Source organism: Sapajus apella, unplaced genomic scaffold (assembly GCF_009761245.1).
Source record: "Sapajus apella isolate SASKATOON/1434 unplaced genomic scaffold, GSC_monkey_1.0 scaffold82, whole genome shotgun sequence".
Classification (NCBI taxonomy): Eukaryota; Metazoa; Chordata; class Mammalia; order Primates; family Cebidae; genus Sapajus; species Sapajus apella.
In genome coordinates, this window is record NW_022437022.1 from 6,245,879 (window position 1) to 6,270,772 (window position 24,894).

At 40.7% G+C, this 24,894-nt stretch overlaps 1 long non-coding RNA gene across 1 annotated transcript; it reads right to left on the reverse strand.

The window, feature by feature from the left end:
* Positions 1-2,647: 2,647 nt before the first annotated feature.
* LOC116533406 lies at positions 2,648-23,673 on the reverse strand. Its single transcript, XR_004261288.1, has 3 exons — positions 23,522-23,673; positions 14,742-14,747; positions 2,648-2,658 (listed from the first exon to the last, which is right to left on the reverse strand). It is a non-coding gene; the product is annotated as an uncharacterized LOC116533406 (long non-coding RNA).
* Between the last annotated feature and the right edge of the window lie 1,221 nt (positions 23,674-24,894).

Sequence of the window (24,894 nt, forward strand, 5' to 3'; positions counted from 1 at the left end):
TATACATCCATGTGAACCTTTCCTCTTTGCCCAGAGATATTTCTACTTTCCTTTTTAAGCCTAAATTTAAAAAGTGACCTTGTCAAACTGTGATGAATTGTTACCTGACTGGCAAAGAACTTGCTAACTGGAGGTAACTTCAGTCTTCTTTCAGTATTCTTTTATGTAACAAATTGAATATACTCTTTGTAAGTCTGCACTCTTGAAAAAAGGCAAAGGTTTAGCAAAACAGTTGGATTATTCCCAAGAAAGCTTGAACACATTTTTAAAAACATTTTTTTAAATGAAATATTGCTCTTAACCTAAAAAAAAAAAAAAATGAAACAGTATAGTTTGGCACAGCACTCATCTAAAAATAGGTCTTTGGTGAATAAGCTTTCTGCCCATAACACTGAGGCTATGTGTTGTGCACTTGTGTGCACATGCCCAGAGGTGACTGCGTGTTGTACCTCGCTGCTGGAAAACAGTAACTTTAGTTTAAAAAAAACACAGATTTAAAAAGAGGCCTTTGGTGAAATTCTTTAATAAAAACTAAAATTTAAATGTTTGTTGAAATGCTTTCAAGGAATTGTACACATAGGAAATCATGGTTTTGTTTCATAAGTGCAAAACCTCAAAATACATGTAAGATATAATCTAGAAAAATGAGTATGGCCTTTTATATCTAAAGTAAAAGCATTTACAAATGTTTAGCAGGCTGGGTGTGGTAGCTCATGTCTGTAATCCCAGCACTTTGGGAGGCTGAGGCGGATGGATCATGAGGTCAAGAGATCAAGACCATCCTGGCCAACATGGTGAAACCCAGTATATACTAAAAACATAAAAATTAGCTGGGTGTGGTGGCGTGTGCCCACAGTCCAAGTTACTTGGGAGGCTGAGGCAGGAGAATTGCTTGAACCCGGGAGGTGGAGGTTGCAGTAAGCCAAGATTACACCACTGTATTCCAGCCTGGTGATAGAGTGAGACTCCGTCTCAAAAAAAAAAACACCACAAAAAACAAAAAAAAGTTTTGCAAAACCTAAATATGTGACTTCTTTTATTGACTGATTATCTCGTGCTATGCTGGCTCTAACTGGATTTCTAGATCTTCCCTGGCTGTTTTGTTTCTGTCTACCTACGGTTTTACTCTGTAGTGGGATGGTCCTTTTGCTTTGAGGAAATTGGGGGTTGGAGAGGAAAGGAACTCAGGCAAATATATGTTGTAGTTGCGGTATGAAGTGTGTGAAGATGTATTTTCACTATAATTTTAGCTATAATGGGCTTATATGTTAGTTACTTTTCTAGATCATCAAATTATAGAAAGAAATCCCTTATGTAATTTTGTTGGGATTTTTCCTTCAAAGGAAATACGAAAATAAGCTAAGAGGCAAAAAAATTATTAATGGAGGGCTATGGCTGTGCCATTGTAGGTTTAACAACAGTGTAAGTTGAATCTCTACTCATATGCCTCGTAAAGAAAAGCCAGACTGTGATTCCTTTCCACTTTAATTGGTCCCATATCTGTGAATCTACCTTCTTCTTGAAATTAAGATACCGTTGAATGATAATGTAACTGGCCAAAAGACCATCATCAAAAGCAACTGTAAAAGTATCTTCTAGATTTCACTAATTATATTCCCAATCTAGCAAACATACAAATTTGCTCCATAGCTACTAGGCAATAACCGTTGAAATCATTAACGTAAAAATTGAGGATAGGTGGCACACAGTGGCTCATGCCTGTAATCGCAGCACTTTGAGAGGCCCAGGCTGGTAGACTGCTTGAGCTCAGGAGTTCAAGACCAGTCTGGGCGATGCAAAAAATTAGCTGGGAAGGGAGGTGTGCACCTGTGGTTCCAGCAACTTGGGAGGCTGAGGTAGGAGGATTGCTTGAGCCTAAGAGGTGGAGGCTGCAGTGAGCCATGATAGCACCATAGCACTCCAGCCGGGGTGATAACACAAGACCCTGTCTCAGAAAAACCCCAGACCAAAACCCAAACAGAACAAAAATCTGAGGATATTCTGAGTTTTAACAATGTCTAGATTCCTAAGAACAAATAAGGCATAGGAAACTCTGAGGTAGTTTCCACATGTGATATTGAGTTCTCTCTCTTTTTGACTAGAAAAAAGTTTTAGTGATGCAAGGGGAAATGGTTTTATTAAAAATGTGAATGAAAAATAAAAATATCCTGTTGTTCTATATCATTCATTTCCTAGAAATACTGGTAAATATTTTTCTTTTTCTTCTGGGCATTGGCATATTGACACAGTTGTAAGTAATCTTTGACGTGTAGATGCATGTAAGATAACATAGTCTGAACGTAAAAAAGTCAAATAAAATTCTTCTTTTGCTTTGGAAAGTGCATTTCTGAGAAATCTGATAGGTTACATATAGCTTTTTTTTTTTTTTTTTGAGGTGTAGTCTCACGCCAATCACCAAGGCTGGAGTGCTCAAGCGATTCTCCTGCCTCAGGCTCCTAAGAAGCTGGGATTACAGGTGTGTACCACCACGCCTGGGCAATTTTTGTATTTTTAGTAGAAACCAGGTTTCACCATGTTGGCCAGGCTGGTCTTGAACTCCTGACCTCAAGTGAGCCACCCACCTCGGCCTCCCAAAGTGCTGGGATTACAGATGTCAATCATCATTACACATATTTTTAATAGCTGCTCAAATATATACTTAATGCCACAGTTAATTCTGAAATTCAAAACATGCTGGTAGTTATAATGACACCAAAAGGCAATAGCAAATACTTTACGGTAGTAATACCTTCGATCTCTTTATTATTTATTTATTTATTTTTGAGACAAGGTCTTGCTCTGTCACCCGGGCTGGAGTGCAGTGGTGCGATCATAGCTCACTGCAGACTTGAACTCCTAGGTTCAAGGGATCCTCCCACCTCAGCCTCCCGAGTGGCTGGGACTACAGGTGTGTGCCACCATGGTCAGCTAATTTTTAAGATTTTTTTTGCAGAGAAGAGGTCTCACTATATTGCCCAGGCTGGTCTCCTGGATCCAAGCAATCCTCCCACTTTGAATTCCCATACTGCCAGGATTGCAGGTGTGAGCCACCTTGCCTGGCTCTGATCTCTTTAATTAAAAATTAATAAACCATTCCCCAGCAGCATTTTCCGTACACATTCAGAGGATTTGTTGTCCTCAATTTCCATATTTAAATGGCAAAGGCCAACTTATTGTCAATTGTACCTTAAAGTCTTTTTTTATTCACTACTAAGATCTTTCCTGTAATAACACAGGAAGTTTGGGCGTGGTGGCTCACACCTGTAATCCCAACACTTTGAGAGACCGAGGCAGAAATATAACTTGAGGCGAGGAGTTCAAGACCAGCCTGGGCAACATAAGTGATCTCTGCCAAAAAAAAAAAAAAAAATTAGCTTGGCATGGTGGCACTTGGCTGTAGTCCCAGTTACTCAGGGAGGCTGGGGCGGGAGGACTCCTTGAACCCAGGAGTTCAAGGCTGCAGTGGGCCATGATGGCCCCACTGCACTCCAGCCTGGGCAACACAGCAAGACCCATCTTGAAACACAAACAACAACAACAACAACAAGGAAAAACTGTGTCAAATAGACTGAAAGAAAACCTTGACAGGATAACTATCAAAAAAGCGCATGGAGAAGCAGTCCAGTAAAGGTAAAAGAAGTGTCAATAATGAAAAAATGTTCATCATCGCTGGTCATCAGAGAAGTGCAAATCAAAACCACATTGAGATACCGGTTCATGCCAGTTAGAATGGCAATCATTAAAAAACCTGGAGACAACAGATGCTAGAGAAGATGTGGAGAAACAAGAACACTTTTACACTGTTGGTGGGAGTGTAAATTAGTTCAGCCATTGTGGAAGACAGTGTGGTGATTCCTCAAGGATCTAGAAATAGAAATACCATTTGACCCAGTAATCCCAATACTGGGTATATACCCAAAAGATTATAAATCATTCTATTATAAAGACACATACACACATATGTTCATTGTGACACTGTTTACAATAGCAAAGACCTGGAACCAACCCAAATGCCCTTGATGATAGACTGGACAAGGAAAATGTGGCACATATACACCGTGGAATACTATGCAGCCATAAAAACTGATGAGTTTGTCACAACTGCTACAAAGAGAATAAAATACCTGGGAATACAACTAATAAGGAATGTAAAGGACCTCTTCAAGGAGAACTACAAACCACTGCTCAACGATATAAGAGAGGACACAAACAGATGGAGAAACATTCCATGTTCATGGTTAGGAAGAATCAATATCGTGAAAATGGCCATACTGCCCAAAGTAATTTACAGATTCAATGCTATCCCCATCAATGACCTTCTTCACAGAACTGGAAAAAAACACCTTAAACTTCATATGGAACCAAAAGAGAGCCCATATAGCCAAGTCAATTCTAAGCAAAAAGAACAAAGCGGGAGGCATCACACTACTGGACTTCAAATTATACTACAAGGCTACAGTAATCAAAACAGGATGGTACTGGTACCAAAACAGAGATATAGACCAATGGAACAGAACAGAGGCCTCGAAGGCAACACAACCATCCGATCTTTGACAAACCTGACAAAAACAAGCAATGGGGAAAGGATTCCCTATTTAATAAATGGTGTTGGGAAAATTGGCTAGTCATGTAGAGAAAGCAGAAACTGGACCCCTTCCTGACACCTTATACTAAAATTAACTCCAGATGGATTAAAGACTTAAACATAAGACCTAACACTATAAAAACCCTAGAAGAAAATCTAGGCAAAACCATTAAGGACATAGGCGTAGGCAAGGACTTCATGACCAAAACACCAAAAGCATTGGCAACAAAAGCCAAAATAGACAAATGGGACCTAATCAAACTCCAGAGCTTCTGCACGGCAAAAGAAACAGTTATTAGAATGAATTGGCAACCAACAGAATGGGAAAAAATTTTTGCAGTTTACCCATCTGACAAAGGGCTGATATCCAGAATTTACAAAGCACTAAAACAGATTTACAAGAAAAAAACAAACAAGCCCATTCAAAAGTGGGCAAAGGATATGAACAGACACTTTACAAAAGAAGACATACATGAGGCCAACAAACATATGAAAAAATGCTCATCATCACTGGTCATTAGAGAAATGCAAATCAAAACTACATTGAGATACCATCTCATGCCAGTTAGAGTGGTGATTATTAAAAAATCAGAAGACAACAGATGCTGGAGAGGATGTGGAGAAACAGGAACACTTTTACACTGTTGGTGGGAGTGTAAATTAGTTCAACCATTGTGGAAGACAGTGTGGCGATTTCTCAAGGACCTAGTAATAGAAATTCCATTTGATCCAGCAATCCCATTACTGGGTATATATCCAAAGGATTATAAATCATTCTACTATAAGGACATGTGCACACAAATGTTCATTGCAGCACTGTTTACAATAGCAACCCAAATGCCTGTTGATGACAGACTGGACAGGGAAAATGTAGCACATATACACAATGGAATATTACACAGCCATCAAAAATGATGAGTTTGTGTCCTTTGTAGGGACATGGATGAATCTGGAAACCATCATTCTCAGCAAACTGACAGAAGAGCAGAAAATGAAACACTGCATGTTCTCACTCAGAGGTGGGTGTTGAACAACGAGAACACATGGACACAGGGAGGGGAGCGCTACACACTGGGGTCTATTGGGGGGAAATAGGGGAGGGACAGTGGGGGGTGGGGAGTTGGGGAGAGATAGCATGGGGAGAAATGCCAGATATAGGTGAAGGGGAGGAAGGCAGCAAATCACACTGCCATGTGTGTACCTATGCAACAATCTTGCATGTTCTTCACATGTACCCCCAAACCTAAAATGCAATTTAAAAAATGATGAGTTTGTGTACTTTGTAGGGACATGGATGAATCTGGAAACCATCATTCTTAGCAAACTGACACAAGAACAGAAAATCAAACACTGCATGTTCTCACTCATAGGTGGGTGTTGAATTATGAGAACACATGGACACAGGGAGGGGAACATCACACACTGGGGTCTGTTTTGGGGGGCTAGGGGAGGCACAGCAGGGGGTGGGGAGGTTAGGGAGAGATAACATAGGGAGAAATGCCAGATATAGGGGGATGGAGGCAGCAAACCACATTGCCATGTATGTATCTATGCAACAATCCTGCATGATCTGAATATGTACCCCAGAACCTAAAGTGCAATTTAAAAAAGAAGAAAAAAAAAAGAAACGTCAATAATATCTACATAAGGAATCCACCTGATGGGCAGCTCAATGTTTGGTGATAAAAGAAAGATAACATAAACATGGTATGCCAGGGGAGTAGGATTAAAGAAGTCACTTTTAAATAGTTTCAAAGAAAACAAATGGAGAGATTTTCTACCCAAGCAATAGGGAAAGGAAAAATAAACTTATAATTTGCTATACTTTCTAATTCTCATAAAAAATCTTAAGCGGGCCGGGCGTGGTGGCTCATGCCTATAATCTCAGCACTTTGGGAGGCCAAGGTGGGCGGATCACCTGAGGTCAGGAGTTCAAGACCAGCCTGGCCAACATGGTGAAACCCTGTCTTTAAAAAAATAATAATCTTAAGTGTACAAACCACAGTGCTTCCATTATTCATGTTAAATAAAAAACGAACAAAAAATATCTTAAGTGATGCTGTAAAGGAGGCATATCTGAAGGAGAATTGGGAGGTGAGGAGGAAGCTGGTACAGTAAATTACAACTGGGAAGGAAAGAATTTGGTAAGGATGAGGAAGAGAGGGCCTCTGACTTAACTTGTTAAGAAATTTTCTTTTCATTGGTTAGGGGACAAGTGATGGTTACTGCATACAAGACAAATAATTACAAATAAATTGGATCCCAAAACAAAAAGCAAACAGGAAGCAGAAAAAGGCAGACAAAAGTTAGGGTCTACATCACCCCAATGAATGGAACTTTTAAATGTTGACCTTTTTTTTGAGACAGAATCTTGCTCTGTCACCAGGCTGGAGTGCAGTGGCCCGATCTCTCAGCTCACTGCAACCTCTGCCTCCTGGGTTCAAGTGATTCTCCTGCATCAGCCTCCCTAGTAGCTGGGATTATAGGCGCCTGCCACCATGCCCAGTTAATTTTTTGTAATTTACGTAGAGACAGGTTTTCGCCATGTTGGCTAGGATGGTCTTGATCTCTTGACCTCCTGATCCGCCTGCCTTGGCCTCCCAAAGTGCTTGAGCCACTGCACCTGGCCCAACTCCTTTTTTTTTTTTTAACCTCATGTGCTGGTTATAAAGCAATGACCTAAATGGCGATGCGTTTGGTGCAATTTACAAAACATAATTTCATGGCTTTTCTAATAGAACTGCTACTCAAAATCATTGTTGGCAGGCTTCAGACAATCAACCCAATGCACCCCATTCCTTACGGTGATGCGACTTGTTGCTGGGCCATGCCATCCAATCACCACCCTCTCATAGAATACGGCTCCCAAGCCTGCCTCCCACCCACGAAAAAATCAGCCCCAACAAAATGTGTCCCTAAGATGCTCGGGAGGGGTGTTCTCATTTTCCTGGGGGTAGCCCCAGATGTCAGTGTCCAGAGGCCTGTCTCTGGCACTTCCCTTTCTGCAGAGATAAAATTTCTGCCTTCCTGCCTGGGGGCGGTGGAAGGAGTGTCTTCCTTGCCAGGAATTCTGTGGGAAGCAGTGAGTGGAGGAGGGGCCCATGCTTTCTCCACGGACTTTCAATCACTCCTTCCTGTCCCTGGGTCATGCTGGGCTGTATCTGAGTGTGGCGCCTCTCCCGAATTCCTGGGCTGCTCTCTCTTCTGCAACCTCATTTACAGGGTGTCTGCATGGGTTCGCTCCAGCCTGGAACATCAGTGACCATTTCTTTCACCTTTCGGCCCACCGGAAGCCCACCATCTCTTCCACCAATGGCTACCCTGTCATTCTCATCGCTGGGAAGTGAAAGACCTTTTATGGCTCTGCTACCCTTGTGGTGGGCCTCTCTCAGGAGGGGCTACCTGTGCATGGGTAATGAGACATTTTAACCAAAATTCCACGAAGTGATGAGCACTTTCAGGTTCTGTAATGAATACACTGTTTTGGTCACCGATGCGATTATTTCTGTGTTTGGCTTTATCACACAGATTTTAAGTTCCCAGGCCATGATGTTTATAAGCCTTTATATCTACATGCCAGGAATAGAGTAGCTGAACAAGAAACCAGTGGGCTCATGTTTGAGTCTCAGAAAGAATGTTTTCTGTGCACTAATGTATTTGTTCATTGTGGAGCCTGTGATATACTCCACTAACTAGCTCCCTAAAAGCCTATGTCTTCCTCCATGTTCCCTTGTCTCCTGAAGCTCTCCTCCTTTGATGCTGGAGTTCCTCAGGGATTGTGCCTTGATCTCGCTTCCCTTCTCACCCTGCAAGGACTCCTGTGGCTACAAGAAGACTCTCTGTGCTGGGGACTCCATACTTAGATTCCTTAGACTACGTGTATGTTTCCACTTGAACAGTAAACCAGCCCATGAATTTCCCACATTCCACGCCATCTGTTGCTGTTCCTGTGTTCTCTTTTTTCTTTTTCTTTTTCCTTTTTTTCGAGACAAAGTCTCATTCTGTCACCCAAGCTGGAGTGCAATGGTGTGATTTTGCCTCACTGCAACCTCCGCCTCCTGGGTTCAAGCGATTCTCCTGCCTCAGCCTCCCGAGTAGCTGGAACTACAGGCATGCACCACCATGCCCGGTTAATTTTTGTATTTTTAGGAGAGACAGGGTTTCACTATGTTGGCCAGGCTGGTCTCGAACTCCTGACCTCTTGATTCGCCTGCCTTGGCTTCCCAAAGTGCTGGGATTACAGGCATCAGTCATGGCGCCTGCCCCTCCTGTGTTCTGTTTAATCAACGAACATCATCACCTTTTACACAAATCGGAAACATGGGTTCTATACTCCATTTCTCTGTATCACTTGCCTGCCACTCCACCCCCACTTCTTAATCCAATCCATCCAAGTCCATTACTGGCCACCTGCTTCCCTAGACAATCACCACCATTATCCTGGTTCAGGTCACTGTCACCTTGCCCCTACCTGCATTATTACAACATCCTCCTAATTGAACTCCTACCCACAGCATTACCCCGCTGATATGTCAAGCCACCATGTTACTCCCTGGTATGTTATAAAGGTCTAATCTTGGTTTACTTCTCCGGCTTCACATTTTGGCAATTCCCATCTCAAAGGCACTATCAGTTATGCTTATATCCTCCAATGTGTGTGGCTTTCAATAGCTCAAGATCTTACAAATACTCTTCCCTTTGCCTGAAAGATTATTCAAGACCACACTGAGCAATATGGCAAAACTCCTTCTCTACAAAAAATATAAAAATTAACTGGGTGTGGTGACATAAGCCTATAGTCGCAGCTACTTGGGAGGCTGAGATGGGAGGATCACCTGAACCTGGGGCGTTGAGGCTGTACCCCAGCTTGGGTAATAGAGTGAGACTCTGTCTCAAAACAAAAAGTAAATAAGGAAAATGTTGGAAGTTGACTTATTTATTCATTCCAACATGTTTGATTATTTTCTGATGTAATTGAACCAAAGAAAAGAGCCACTCCAATTGGTGATGTCTCAGAAGGGATCAAAGAAGGGATTTTACAACTTTCTCACATTACCACCCAGAGGAGACTGCATAGGCACCAAGGTGATTTGGGAACTAGGAAATAGCCTTAGCCATCTCTCCGTCGAGGCTTCTAGATGCAGGTATAGATTTCAGCTTATTGGCCAGAGTTTCCTATACTAAACAATATTCTTATTTTTTTAAAAGTTATTTTCTGAAAGGTAAGGAAAGTGTAGAGATTATACCTACTTTGGATTTCTTTACCATCACATGAATTTGCATAAAAGTAATCATTAGGCTGGGCATGGTGGCTCATACTTGCAATCCTAGCACTTTGGGAGTCTGCGGCGGGTGGATCACTAGGTCAGGAGTTCGAGACAAGCCTGACCAACATGGTGAAACCCCGTCTCTACTAAAATTACAAAAAAACTTAACCAGGTGTGGTGGCTCACGCTTGTAATCCCAGCTACTCAGGAGGCTGAAACAGGAGGCGGAGGATGCGGTGAGCCAAGATTGTACTATTGCACTTCAGCCTGGGTGACAGAGCGAGACTCCGTTTCTAAATAAATAAATGTAATCATTCGTTGTCTGTCTTTGAGATTTTCATATGTGAGATATTTGTGTCTATGTTTGGAAGAGATTGAACTTAAATCTTTTTTTTTTTTTTTTTTCTGTAATTAAAAACCCAGACCCTTTATTATGAGGCTTCTACATTCTTTCTTACTGACTGTTATTTAAAGTCAAGGGCTGAAGCTGGTGCCCATGTAGATTTCAGGGGAAAGTTTCTTAAAGGGATGCTCTAGGAAGAAACCATTCACTAATTAATTCTGATTATTCATTTTGCTGATGATAATGAAATTAAGAATTGGGCTGGTAAATGTCTTGCTGAGCACTTAGAAAGGAAATAGGAGGCTGAATATTCAGAAAAAAATCAGGACATGGTGCTCCTGAGAAGCAGTGTGAAGGAATAACAAGAAAATGGTTTTCGGAGTCAGATAAGACTGTAACCTAAACTCGTTCCTCTACCTCTCTGCTTCATTCCACTCACCGCTAAAACTGTGGCAGCAGTGCTTTATTTTAGTGAGTGCCGTGGGCTTCAGATATATTGTATGAAAATGCATGGTGCCTTGTAGCCACACAATGAATGGCAGTCTTTTTCAGTCTGATGAGTAAGCAGGTAGATGAGGAGACTGCTCCGGGTGCAATGCACATCCATTTCCCAATAAGGCACTGCACAGGTATGCTCACACTAGCCTTTGCACAAAGCAGAAGCATGACGTGAAATTATAGCAGGTGACATTACTGCATCCACAAATTCTTTCTGGATAGATCACCAACCACTTGAAGAGTGGTTTCTGTGGCATGCCAGAGGGCCCTGTCATTGGTTCACTTCCATTCAGTGCTTTTATCATGACTTGGAAAAGAAACATTGGGAGGGATAGGTAATATTTTTTAACAAAGAGCTGGATGTGGTGGCTTGTGCCCATAATCCCAGCTACGTGGAAAACTGAGGCAGGAGGATCACCTGACGCCAGGAGTTTGAGACCAGCCTGAGCAACAGAGAGAGAACTTGTATGTGTCTAAAAACAAAACAAAACAAAAACAAGTCAGAATATAAAAGTTTTCAACAGACTAGTAGGGAGAAATCTACAGAAAAAACATCGATTCCTGCTAATCAGGAAAATCAAATTTAATGAACAATGAGAAAGTGTGTATATATTCATGTGTGTATGTGTGTGTGTATGTGTGCGGGGTGTGTGTGTGTGTGTGTGTGTGTGTGTGTGTGTAGCGCTAGTCTAGATTAAGAAAGAATTGAGACACAACAATCTGATGTAATATGTGATCACAGACTGGATCCTGACTCAAAGAGCAATGATGACTATTACAGGCATTTTGAGGACAATTAGAGATACCAGAATATAAACAGGGTATTAAATAATGTTATGGAATTATTTTTAATTTTTAAAAGTATGTTCAAAGAGTATCATGATTATATAAAATAACACCCACATTTTCTTGGGTAAAATGTCAAAATGTGTGCATATATATCACTGAGATGTCATAATGTCTGTGTATTTATATAGATGAACAATTTAAAAGTGAAACCTATGTATATGCATGTGTGCATATGTGTGTTTATAATGAAGACGAAGAAAAATCTCTAGAACTGAAGGACACAAATTTGTGTAATTAAATGGCCCACCCAAAACAGAAACCCACATTAATGTGGATTATAATGAAGTATTAGAGTACTAGCATTAAAAAAGTCCTACAAATTACTAGAGAGAAAATACAGGTTGCATGCAAAGCATGAAAAATGAGAATGGCTTAAGAAATCTCAACAGTGACACAGGAACTAGAAAATAGTTCTGAGTAAAAATGAACTATTTACCCAGCCAAACTGTTCATTAGGTATAAAGGTAGAGTTAAGACATGTATAGACATGCAAGATATGAAAAGGCTACTGAGTCAATTGATTTTCAACAGGGGTGTCAATGGAGAAATACGTTCTTTTCCACAAATGGTGGGGGGACAAATGGAGAACCACATGCAAAAGAACATAAATATAAGAGCTAAAACCATAATACTTTTAGAAGAAAATACAGAGTTCATTTTCATGACCTTGAATTTAACAAAGGATTCTTGGACATGGCACCAAGAGCGCATGCAACAAAAGAAAAATTGGAATGGTATCAGCAATACGGTGGAACAGGAGGTCTTCAGCTTGCATCCTCTGTCTCTTCAACACAAACAACAATTTATCAGCCATTCACGGACAAAAGTGCCTTGTGGGATCTCTAGGATCCAGGAAGGAGGTTACGAAACCCCGGTAAAGCTCAAGACTGAGGAGAGGTACTTTGAGAAAGCAGACCTGCACTCCAATAGCAGGCTTGCTGAATATGGTCTTAGCTATACACCACAACAGCTCCATCCCCCTAAGAGGTTGGCTCCAGCTCCACTTGGCTGCAGACCTGCAACCAGCTCCATCTAATAAGGGACCCAGAATAAGCCATGCCTGTCTGTGCCCCCAGTAACAGACCTGCTGCCCATGTGGATCCTGAAGCAGGCCTGTGACCAGCTCCAGCCCCACTCTACCATCGTCCTGAGGACCTGAGTCAGTCTTGCCTGCTCAGGAATGCAGTGACACCTGTCTGTGTCCCTGGGAGTAGGCCTGATGACTTCAGTCCTGACTGGATCTTGATGCAGCCCTATGGTCCAGCTCCAGATCCACTCAATGGTGGTCTGGAGGCAAGCCTGACTGCCCAGGGACTGTAAGAGCACCCTATACCCTTCAGCACCTCTGGTAACAAGACTGCTGACCTTGCTCCTGACTGTAGTCATGAAGCAGCCCTGTGACTGAGCTCCATCTCTGCTCTGCCACAGTTCCAGGGGCACCCTACCAGGTGGGAGCCCACTCAGGGACTCAGCAGGAGTCATACCTGTCTATTCTGATAACAGGCCCACCAACTGTGGACTCAACTGCAGACCAAGAAGCATCTCCGTAACTTGGCTTCAGCCTTACTTTTTCATGGTCTCAGAGTCAGTTCCATGCACCTGGGGATTCAGCAGTAACCATGCCTGCCTGCCTGCACCCTCCAGTAACAAGTGGATCCAACTAAAAACCTTGTAGCATCCATGTGACCTGACTCCAATCTCATTCAATTACAATCCTGGAGGCAGTCTCATCAGTCTGAGGACATGGCAGGGGGGTTTTACCCGCTGAAATCAGTATGTAAAGACAGGAAGAAGTATTTGCTCCTTCAGATGAACAGACATCAACACAAGCCTATATGGATCATGAAGAAGCAGGCAAACATGGCACCACCAAAAGTAACTAATAGAGTTCTAGTAACTGATCTGAAGGAAATGGAGATATATAAACTGTATGACAAATAATTCAAAATAATCATTTTTCAAGGAAACTCAGCTACAAGAGAACAAGAACAGATAAATCTACACAAATCAGAAAAACAATTCATAAACAAAATTAGAATTTCAACAAAAGGTTAGAAATCATATAACAAAAACTAAACAGAAATTCTGAAGCTGCAGGATGCAATGAATGAAATGGAAAAAAATGCAACAGAGAGCTTCCACAGCAGGCTTTATCAAACACGAAAAAATTTGTAAATTTGAAGACAGGTCAATAAAATTATCCAGTCAGATGATAAAAAGAAAAAAAATGAAAAAAAGGAAGAAAGCCAACAAGATTTATGTGACATTATAAAGGGAAATAATATACTTATTATGGAAGTCCTAGAAGGAAAGAGAGAGAGAAATAGAAACCTTATTTAAAGAAATAATGCCTGAAAACTTCCAAAACCTTGCAAGGAATATGGACATTAGGTATTTCAAGCTCAAAAATCCCTAAAGAAGATCAACCCAAATAAAATTATACCAAAACACATTATAATTAAATTGGCAAAAGTCAAAGGCAAAGAGTAAATTTAGAAAGCAGCAAAAGAAAAGTGACTCATCACATATAAGCTGCTCTCCCCCTCATAAGCTATTAGCAAATTTTTCAGCATTAACTTTGTACGATAGGAGAGAATGGGGTGTTACAAAGTACTGAAAGAATAAAATTGTCAGCCAAGAATGCTACACACAAAAAGTCTGTCCTTTAGAAAGGGAGATAAAGGTTTTCTCAGACAAACAATCACTGGGTGTGTTCATCACTGCTAGAATTACCTCCCTTAAAAGAAATGCAAAGGCTGGATATGATGGCTCATGCCAGTAATCCCAGCACTTTGGGAGACCGAGGTGGGCAGGTCATCTGAGGTAGGGAGTTTGAGACCAGCCTGAATAACATGGAGAAACCCCGTCTCTACTAAGTAAATACAAAAATTAGCTGGGCATGGTTGCACATGCCTGTAATCCCAGCTACTCTGGAGGCTGAGGCAGGAGAATTGCTTGAACTGGGGAGGTGAAAGTTGCAGTGAGCCAAGATTGTGCCACTGCACTCCAGCCTGGGCAACAAGAGCAAAACTCCGTCTTAAAAGAAAAAAAAAGAAATACCAAAAGGAATTCTTCAAGTTGAAACAAAAGCTAACTAGTAACATGTAAATACATGAAAACAGAAAGCTTACTGGCAAATGTAAGCATATGGTAAAATTCAAAATAGTCTAATAGTGTAATAGTGGTATATATATTTCACTTTTAACTTTACTATATGAAAAAGTATTAAAAATAAGTATAGGTATAATATTGCATTAATGGATACACAGTATAAAGAGATGTAAATTGTGACATCGATAAAAAAATGAGATGAAGGAGAAATATAGTTTTTGTATGACATTTAAGTTAAATTGTTATCAATTTAAAATAGATTGTTACAACTATAAAATGTTTATTGTAAGCCTCCTGATAACCAAAAGAAAAAACACCTCTAGTAAATATACAAAAGATAAAAAGAAAGGAATCAAAGAATACCACCCCAAAAAATTATCAAATTACAAAAGACAACAGAAAAACAGGAAGAAAGGAACAAAGGAATTAGGCATAAGTCAGAAAAACAAACAAAATGACAAAATGAAATTCTTACCTATCAATAATTACTTTAATGTAAATGGATTAAATTCTCCAATCAAAAGACATACAGTAGTTGAATAGGATAAAAACTAAGATCCAGCAACATGCTGCCTACAAGAGACTCACTTCAACTTTAAGGACACACCTTGGTTGAAAATGAAAAGATAGAAAAAGATATTCTACGCAAATGATAACAAAAAGAGAACAGGAATGGCTATAATTATATCCAACAAAATGGACTTTAAAAAACTGTTACAAGAGACAAAGATGGTCATTACATAATGATAAAAGGGACAATTCATCAGGAAGATATACCAATTACAAGTATATATTCATGTAACATCCAAGTGGATCTAAATATATAAAGCAAACATTGACAGACCTAAAGAGAGAAATAGACATCAATACAATAATAGTAGGTGACTTCAGTACAGTACCCTTTATAATGGATAGATCATCCAGACAGAAAAGCAGTAACAGCAGAGCTAACAGCACTAAAGACAAAACGAACCTAACAGATATACACAGACTACTCCATATGTATGAATACCTATTTTCTTAAGTGCACACAGCACCGGATATATCACGTTAGGTCAAAAATCTTAAATATTTTAAGAAGAGCAAAAATCATTTTAAGTGTCTTTTCTAATCACAAAGGAATGAAACTAGAAATCAATAACATAAAAAAAAATCACAAATACATGGAAACCAATCAACATGCTCCTGAACAACTATTAGGTCAAAGAGGAAATCAAAGGATGTTTTAAACATATGAAAATGAAAACACAATATCTCAAAACTTATGGCAAAAAAAGTACTAACAGGGAAGTTTATAACAAAAAATTCCTTCATCAAAAAGAAAGATATCAGATAAACAACCTAACTTTACATCTCAAAGAAGTAGAAAAAGAAGAACAAATCCAGCAAAGTAAGCAGAAGGAAGGAACTCATAAAGATCGGAGCAAAAATAAATCAAATAGATAAGAGAACTCCCCTAACCCCCCCAAAAAATCAACGAAACTAAGACTTGGCTTTTTGAAAAAGAAAACAATATCAACAAACTCTTAGCTAGACTAACAAAAGAAGAGAAAAATGTAATTAAAACTAGAAATGAAAAAGGTATTACAATGGGTGCCTCAGAAATAAACGTATTATAAGGAGCTATTATGAACAATTATACACCAACAAATTGAAAAATCTGGAAGGAAGGTGTCAATTCCTAAAAACATGCAACCTTCCAAAACTGAACCAAGAAGAAATAGAAAGCCTGAATAGACCAGTAACAATAATCAGACATCAACCTCATTCCCACTCCTAAAAAGAAAAGCCCAGGTCCAGATGACTTCATGGGTAAATTTTATTAACATGCAAAGAAAAAATAATTGCAACTATTCTTGAATTCTTATAAAAAACAGAAGAGGGAACACTTTCAAACTCATTTTATGAGTCTAGAATCTCCCTAATACCAAAGCCAGATAAAAACACCACAAGAAAGGAAAACTACAGGCCAATATCCCTGATGAACACAGATGTGAAACTCCCCAGTAAAATGCTAGAAAACCCAATTCCACTGCACATTAAAAGAATGGTTCAACAGACACAAATCAGTCAATGCAATTACCCACATTAACAAAATAAAAGAAAACAACAACATGATCATCTTAATAGAGAAAAAAAATTGACAAGTTCAACATTCATTCATGATTAAAACACTCAACAAAATAGGCATAGGAAAACTTATCTCAACACAACAAAGGTAATATATGAAAAGTGCACATTTAACTTTATAATCAATGAGGGGAAAATGGAAAGATTTCCCGGTACAAGTTGACTGATTCAACTTCTTTTTCTTATTGGTCTATTCAGGCTTTCTATTTCTTCTTGATTCAGTTTTGGTAGGTTGCATGTTTTTAGGAATATAACTTGTTCACTCTCACCACTTCTATTCAACATAGTACTGTAAACCCAAGCTGGAGTAATTAAGCAAGAAAAAGAAGCAAAAGGCATGCAAATCAGAAAGGGAGAAGTAAAATTATCTCTGTAGATGATATGATCATATATGTAGAAAACTCTAAGGCCTCAACAAAATAACTGTTGGAATTAATAAAATGAATTCAGTGAAGTTGCAGGATATAAAATTAACATATAAAAGTAGTACCATTTCTATACACAACTATTTTTAAAAGAAAATCAAGAGAACAATATCATTTACAATAGAACCCAAAAGAATAAAATGCTTAGGAATAAACTTAACCAAAGAAGTGAAAGACTTGTACATTGAAAATTATAAAACACTGATGAAGGACATTAAAGAAGACACATATAAGTAGAAGGACAGCCTGTGTTCATGGATTGAAATAATTAATATTATTTAAATGTCTATACTAGCTGGAGTGATCTACAGATTGAATGCAATTCATATAAAAATTCCAATATAATCCTTTACAAAAAAAGAAAAACAATACTAAAATTCATATGGGACCACAATAGAACCTGAATAGCCAAAACAATCTTGAGCAGAGAACAAAGCTGGAAGCATTATATTCTCTGACGTATATCACAAAGCAACAGTAATCAAAACAGTGTGATACTGGCATGAAAACAGACACAAAGATCAATGAAACCAAATAGAGAATCCAGAAATAAATCCGTGCATCTACATTCAACTGATCTTTGACAAGGGTGCCAAGAACACAAAATGGGAAATGGATAGTCTCTTCCATAAATGGTACTGGGAAAACCGAATATTCACATACAGAAGAATGAAACTGAACCCTTATCTCACACCACATTCAAAAAATAACTCAAAATAGATTAAAAACTTAAACATATGATCAAAAACTATGAAATTACTGGAAGAAAACATAGAAGAAAAGCTTCTTGACATTGGTTTGGGCATTGATTCATTGCATATGACCCCAAAGGACAGGTAACAAAAACAAAAATAGACAAATGGGATTGAATCACATTTCTGCACAGCAAAGGACATAATCAACAGAATGAAAAGGTAACATAAGAAATGAGAGAAAATATTTGCAAACCATACATCTCATTGGGGTTAATATCCAAAATATGCAAGAAACTCAACTTAGCAGCACAAAGGAAACCCAAATGACCCAATTTTTAAAATGGGCAAAGGATGTGAATAGACATTTCTCAAAAAAAGACAGAGAAATGGCCAACAGGTATATAAAAAGGTGCTCTAATTCACTACTCCTCAGAAAAATGCAAATCAAAGCAACATATGGGCTGGGCATGGTGGTTCATACCTGTAATCCCAGCACTTTGGGAGGCTAAGGACAGAGGATTGCTTGAGGCCAGGAGTTCTGAGACCGCCTGAGCTGATCTCAACATAGTGAGACCTTGTCCCTACAAGGAAATAAAAAATTAACTGGGCATGGTATTGTGTACCTATAGTTTTAGCTACTCGAGAGGCTGAGGCAGGAAGATTGCTTGAACCCAGGAGTTTGAAGTTACAGTGAGCTATGACCGCACCTCTGCACTCCAGCTTAGGTAACAGAGTAAAAACTGTCTTTAAAAATAAAAAACAAAACAAAAGAAAAACCTACACTGTAATATCACCTTAAACCTATTAAAATGACTATTATCAAAAAGGCAAAAGACAACGCATGTTGGTGGGTATATGGAGAAAAGGAAACCTTGGCACACTTGGTGGGAATGTAAATGGGGGCCATTGTGGAAAACAGAATGGAGGTTCTTCAAATAATGAAAAGTATGGTGTGCATGGTGTGTGGGTGTGGTATGTGTGTGCGTGTGCGATGTGGTGTACATGGTGTGTTTGTGAGTGCATGTGTGTTATGGATTTGTGATGTGTGTGAGGTGCGTGGTATATATGATGTGTGTGCATGGTGTAAGTATGGTGTGTGCACATAGTGTATGTATGGTGTGTATGTGCAGTGTGTGTTGGGTGATCTGTGTGTGTGCATGGTGTATGGTGCGTATGGCGTGTTGTGGGTGTGTGGTGTGTGCGGTATGTGTACACGTACTCTATGTATAGTGTGTGTGTGTGGTACATTGCTGATGGTACATTAAAGAGAATTTAACCCTAATATTGCAGGGGGGGGAAGTCCAGAGGTAATGATTAAAACAGAAAAAAGAAGTAAGAGTTAGAAGGTTATTTAGAGATTTAAAGGTAAATGCTAATAGGATCAGTGTAAAGAGTCAAAGTGTTTGCCTCTGGGGAGAAGGATATTCAGCCTTTTTATAGACATTTTTGACTATGAGCACGTATAAAGTTGATTTTTAAAAGCTAATTAAAAGAATTTTTAAATGTTCCAAAACAGGTTGGAAGGGTACACACTTCATCGTGAGTGTGGCTGAGGGAGACTGCGTTAGAGAAGAGAGGATGACACCCGGAAGCTCCAGGGACTGGGGAAAAGTTAAAATGACAGAATGTTCACAGTTGTTAACTGCAGGTAGTGGGAAAGTTGGTAAGTTGCTTTGGTGTTTCTTCCCTCTGTATTTTTTCATATGTTTAGCATTCCTTAAATTAGCATAATAATGAACTATGTAATTAGCTACAGAGTTGAGGGTGTGGAGCTTACACAGGATAGCTGAGCTACTGGTGTAAAATCAACAGTATTTTAAAAAATGACTATTTATAGGATTAACAGAAAGAGAACACCCTGAACAAGGGATGATAAGAAAGGACCCCAGGGCTCTGTCTCATTCTCCTGGCCACACCTGGAGGACTCACACTTTCAGAGGGTGTTGATGAAGGATATGGAGAGACCTGAAGCTCTGGGCACGGCCTGGTCTGAGAAGAGAAACTCCGCAACACAGGAGCTGAGTGCAGATATGGGAGGGAATAGGGGGCAACTGGCCCAGCAAGGGACCCTTATCATGGCTACATTTGTGAATCATCTTCTTTGTGGGGCACTGCTGTGACTGCACTAAATTTCCACTTACCTAAATCCAATTTTGTGCACTTGTTTTCTACTCTTGTAAGAAAGACAACAGTGATAACCTCAAACCAGTAATCTAGTCAAAAGAGCAGTTCCCAAGCCACGAAATGTGGGGAATTCAGATTCATCAGCACTCACAGAGACTACAGTGATTCCTGATAAGGCCAGCTTAATGCGTGGCCAGCAGCGTGGATCCTGACTGACTCCCACTTTTCTTCTGTGTTTTCAGAACCACAAAAACTGCAGCGTTTTCATTTTTGTTGCTTGTTTCACAGATCTGTATAACTCACTTTTAAAGTCAAAAAGGGTCTTAGTGATGGACAATAAAAGTATAAACTCAGTACAATATAAAATATATCTTTTTCATATACATATGGACATATTTACACTTTTACTCGTTTATGCATATGTATCAGAATTCTTTTTTTTTTTTTAAGATCGAGTCTTGCTCTGTTGCCTAGGCTGGAGTGCAGTGGCTTGACCTTGGCTCACTGCCACCTCTGCCTCCTGGGTTCAAGTGATTCTCCTGCTTCAGCCACTTGAGTAGCTGGGATTACAGGTGTACACCACCACGTCAGGCTAATTTTTGTATTTTTAGTAGAGACGGGGTTTCACCATGTTGGTCAGGCTGGTCTTGAACTCCTGACCTTGTGATCTACCTGCCTTGGCCTCCCAAAGTGCTGGGATTACAGGTGTGAGCCACTGCGCCTGGTCTAGAATTTTTAAAAATGGAAATATTTCAGTCATTAAGCATATCAGCCACCTTTATTAATTTTACTGTACTTATATTAATTATTGAAGCTTAAACTTTACAATAGTGGAGGATAAGTTAAATGTGGCAAAAAGATTACTCCTTTATTATTATTTTTCTTGTTTTTTGAAGTATTTATTTTTTGACACAAGGTCTCACTCTGTTGCCCAGGCTGTAGCGCAGTGGTGTAATCTCAGCTCACTGCAGCCTTAACCTCCTGGGTTCAATGATCCTCTTACCTCAGCCTCCAGAGTAGCTGGGGCTACAGGCGTGCGCCACCACTCCTGTATACTTTTTTGGGTATTTTTTGCAGCGACGATGTCTTGCCATGTTGCCCAGGCTGGTCTTGAACTCTTGTGCTCAAGCAATCCTCCTGCTTTGGCCTCCAAAAGTGCTAGGATTATATGAGTGAGCCACTGCCGGTGCCCTATTGCTTCTTTAAATAAGGGACAAGAGATTTAAAAAGAAAACAGGAAGTACCTTCCCCCTGTGTAACTCAGGAAGCACCTAATTGATCATATTGCGGTAAAGAGGAACCAAATAAACTCTGTGTCTCAAAATATCAGGCGCACTCCTTCTGTGAAATCAAAGTATGTCCATAGCAGTCATCCACTGATACACATGCTTATTTTCCTAAGTGAATTCTCCAGAATTCTGAAAGTCAGTGAAAAGATCATCTCATGTTCGTTCTACACAAAACCAAGCATGGCATGTGGCTGTCCATGTTTCAGGGCATACACATCCCTCTCCACCCGGATCAGTGTGCCTCATGGGACGTTACTTCTTGCCTTTTCAACCAGATTCAGTAAACACACACTGTTTTGCATAGCTGACACAGGATCACACTGATTGCACAAAAGAAGGTTAGTCTGTGGAAGGAAGCTTGGAACGTCAAACGGGGCACGTTAAAGAGGCATAACCCATCACATTGGCTTTTCTACTGTTGAAATGTTTTTCTGGTCAAACACACAGGTACCAGGACTCCCTGAATCCAGCAGGTTAGAACAGAGGAAGGCGGAGGGCGGCCTCCTGCACACCTCTCCTACCCCTGCCAGTTTCCAATCCAGAGTCCAGGGGCTGGAGCATGGGGGCTCCACGTGCTCGCGCTTGGAAGAGGAAACGCCCTCAACCCCCGCTTCTTCCAGGGGCTCCGACCACCTCCCTGGGCTCAGCCCCGGAGCCAGCGGGTGGACGGAGCGGGGTCGCGCCCTGGAACGCGGGAGAAAAGCCCAGCTGGCGGCGCAGGGGCGCCGTCCTGCCCTTCCCACGGCCGTGGCCCGGGCACCCTGGGCCTGCGGGACGGGGGCCGCCCACCCGCCCCGTCCACGCCTGCGTCCCCCGTGCCCGCCCCTCTGCGGAGCGCAGGCGGCCTTGGGCCGGTCCCGGGGCCCCTCGCGCGCTCCCTGGCGCGCTCCAGAGGCGTCAGAGTCCTCCGGGCGGCCACGGCCCGCGGTGGCTCCCACCCTGGCGCCCCTGGGTTGCTCGCCCCACTCTCGGCCTTACGCCCCACTCCTTCCAACCCGAATTTTGCAGCCTCACAACTGGAAGCCTCTGCTGGCTGCAGTCGCTTGGACTGAAACCCGGCAGGCTTTGGGAGCTGGACTCTCCCTCCCAGGGAGGCCGCGGCGGCGGCGAAGTGTGGGGTCTGCCGCCCCCTGCCGGCCTGGATGACGTTCGCGTCTGTGTCCACGCTGCCCAGCAAGGTTCCGGCTGGAACGTTTGGAAGGCAAGGCTGAGAATCAATGCTGTTTGCAAATTCCAGAAAAGAAAAGAAAAGAAAAATGTTGCTCTTCTGTTTAGCAAAGGTTTTCCCAGCCAAGCCAGCACTTCCGTGGGTGGTATTTAAGTCTCAAGTGCGTCAAAGCTGTTGCCTGCATGCACTGGTATTGCCCAAGGGGAAGTTTGAGGACAATGTCTCTGAAAACTCCTGACTCTTGGATGAAGCAACCTTTCCACATTAAGCATGTAGCATAATCTACCAGGTCCTACGATTTACCCATCACGCAAAAGGAGCAAGTCTCTGCAAAACAGGGCTTTCAAAGAGCCTTTTCAGGAGAAGAAAATGTTGGAAGAACTGATTTGTTGTTCACTTTGCATCTAAAAGGAATCCCCTTAAAGATATTTATGGGTATGAATGGTAAATAATGAAAAGGATCAAAATAGGAATGTTTCATCGTTTAACCTGTCCCAGGAAGTGCACTTCAGGCCCTAGACTCTAATGCGAGCTCCGCGATTTCTACCATTCCTTGGCTTTTTTTTGCTTTCAGACTCATCTGTGAATACAGTAGGTGCTCCATAAATCCTTATTCTAGGCACTGCCATTGATACCTGTGGCAGTGACTGCAGATGGGCAGGCTCCTGCAGCGGTAAGGCGTGGGGCTGGAGGGCCTTGGCTCTGGCATTCAGCCCTGCTCCATCCTCCACACTAGCTGCGTGACTTTGGAAAGGTTATGAACCTCTGCTCAACTCTCTGTTGGTAAAATGAGAGTGGTAGTAATAGCACCTCCCTCGCAGAGTTGGAGTGAGGAGTAAATAAGATGCCCTGTGTAAAGAGCCTAGTGTAGTGCCTAGTGTTGCGTAAACCACTCATTGGACAGGGGACTAGTATCCAAAATATACAGGGAACTCAAACATTTCAACAGCAAAAAACCAATTAAAACATGGGCAAATGATCTGAGCAGGCATTTCTCAAAAGAGGACATTACAAATGTCCAATAAATGTATGAAAACATGCTCAACCTCACTAATCTTCAGGGAAATGGAAGTCAAAACCACAATGAGCTATTTGCTCACCCCAGTTAGGATGGTTATTATCAGAAAGACAAAAAATAACCCATGCTGGAGAGGATGCAGAAAAAAAGGGAATTTTTCTACACAGTTGACGGGAATTTAGTACGATCTCTCTGGAGAACAGTATGGAGGTTCCTCGAAAAACTACAAGTAGAAGTAACATGATCCAGCAATCTCACTACTGGCATTTATCTAAATGAAGGAAAATCATTATATCAAAGAGTCATCTGTGGCCCCAGGTTTATCGCAACTGTATTCACAACAGCCAAGACATGGAATCAACCTAGTTGTCTGACCACACATGAATGGATAAAGAAGATGTGGTATATACATACCATGGAATACTATTCAGCCATAAAAAATAATGAAATCTTATAATTTGCTGCAACATGGATGAAGCTAGAGTACATTATGTTAAATAAGCCAGGAGCAGAAAGGTAAACCCTGCAGGTTCTCACTCATAAGTAGCAGCTAAGAGAAGTTGATCTCAAGAAGTAAAAATTAGAACAGAGGATTCTAGAGGCTGAGAAGGATCCCAGGAAGGAAGGGATAGGGAGAGAGTTGTCAAAGGCTAGAAAATTACAGCTTGATAGGAGGAATATGTTCTAGTGTTCTATTCCACTGTAGGATGTCAACAGTAGTCAACAATGATATGGTGAATAGTTTCAAATAACTAAAAGGAGGATGTTGAATGTTCCCAACACAATAATAAATGATAAACATTTGAGAGGATGTATGTGCTAATTACCCTGATTTGATCACTATACATTATATGTATTGAAACATCTTATGTACCTTATAAATATATACAATTATTATTTGTTGATTAAAATTTTTTTTTGAAAACTTGATCTCATATGCTTAGAGTACAATAGTGGTTACCAGAGGCTGAGGAAGGTAGGTGGAGAGGAGAGAGGTTGATCCATGGCTCCAAAATTCCAGCTGGACAGAAAGAATAAGTTCTGGTGTTCTAGTACACACTAGGGTGACTGTAGCTAATAATAACGTATTGTATATTTCAAAATAACTGGAAGAGAAGATTTTGAATTTTCCTACCACAAAGAAAGGATAAATGTTCAAAATGTTAGATATGCTGATTACCCTAATTGAACATTATGCAATGTATCCATGCACTGAAACATCACACTATACCCCTAAGTGTGTACAAGTGCTATGAGTCAATTATAAATGAAATGGAACATTTAAGAAAGAACTTAGTACAGTGCCTAGTATGTAGGCAATAATCAACCAAGTATAGATATTATTATTGTTATTACTCCTCCCAGTAGTAAATTGCAGTGCAGTAGTTAAAA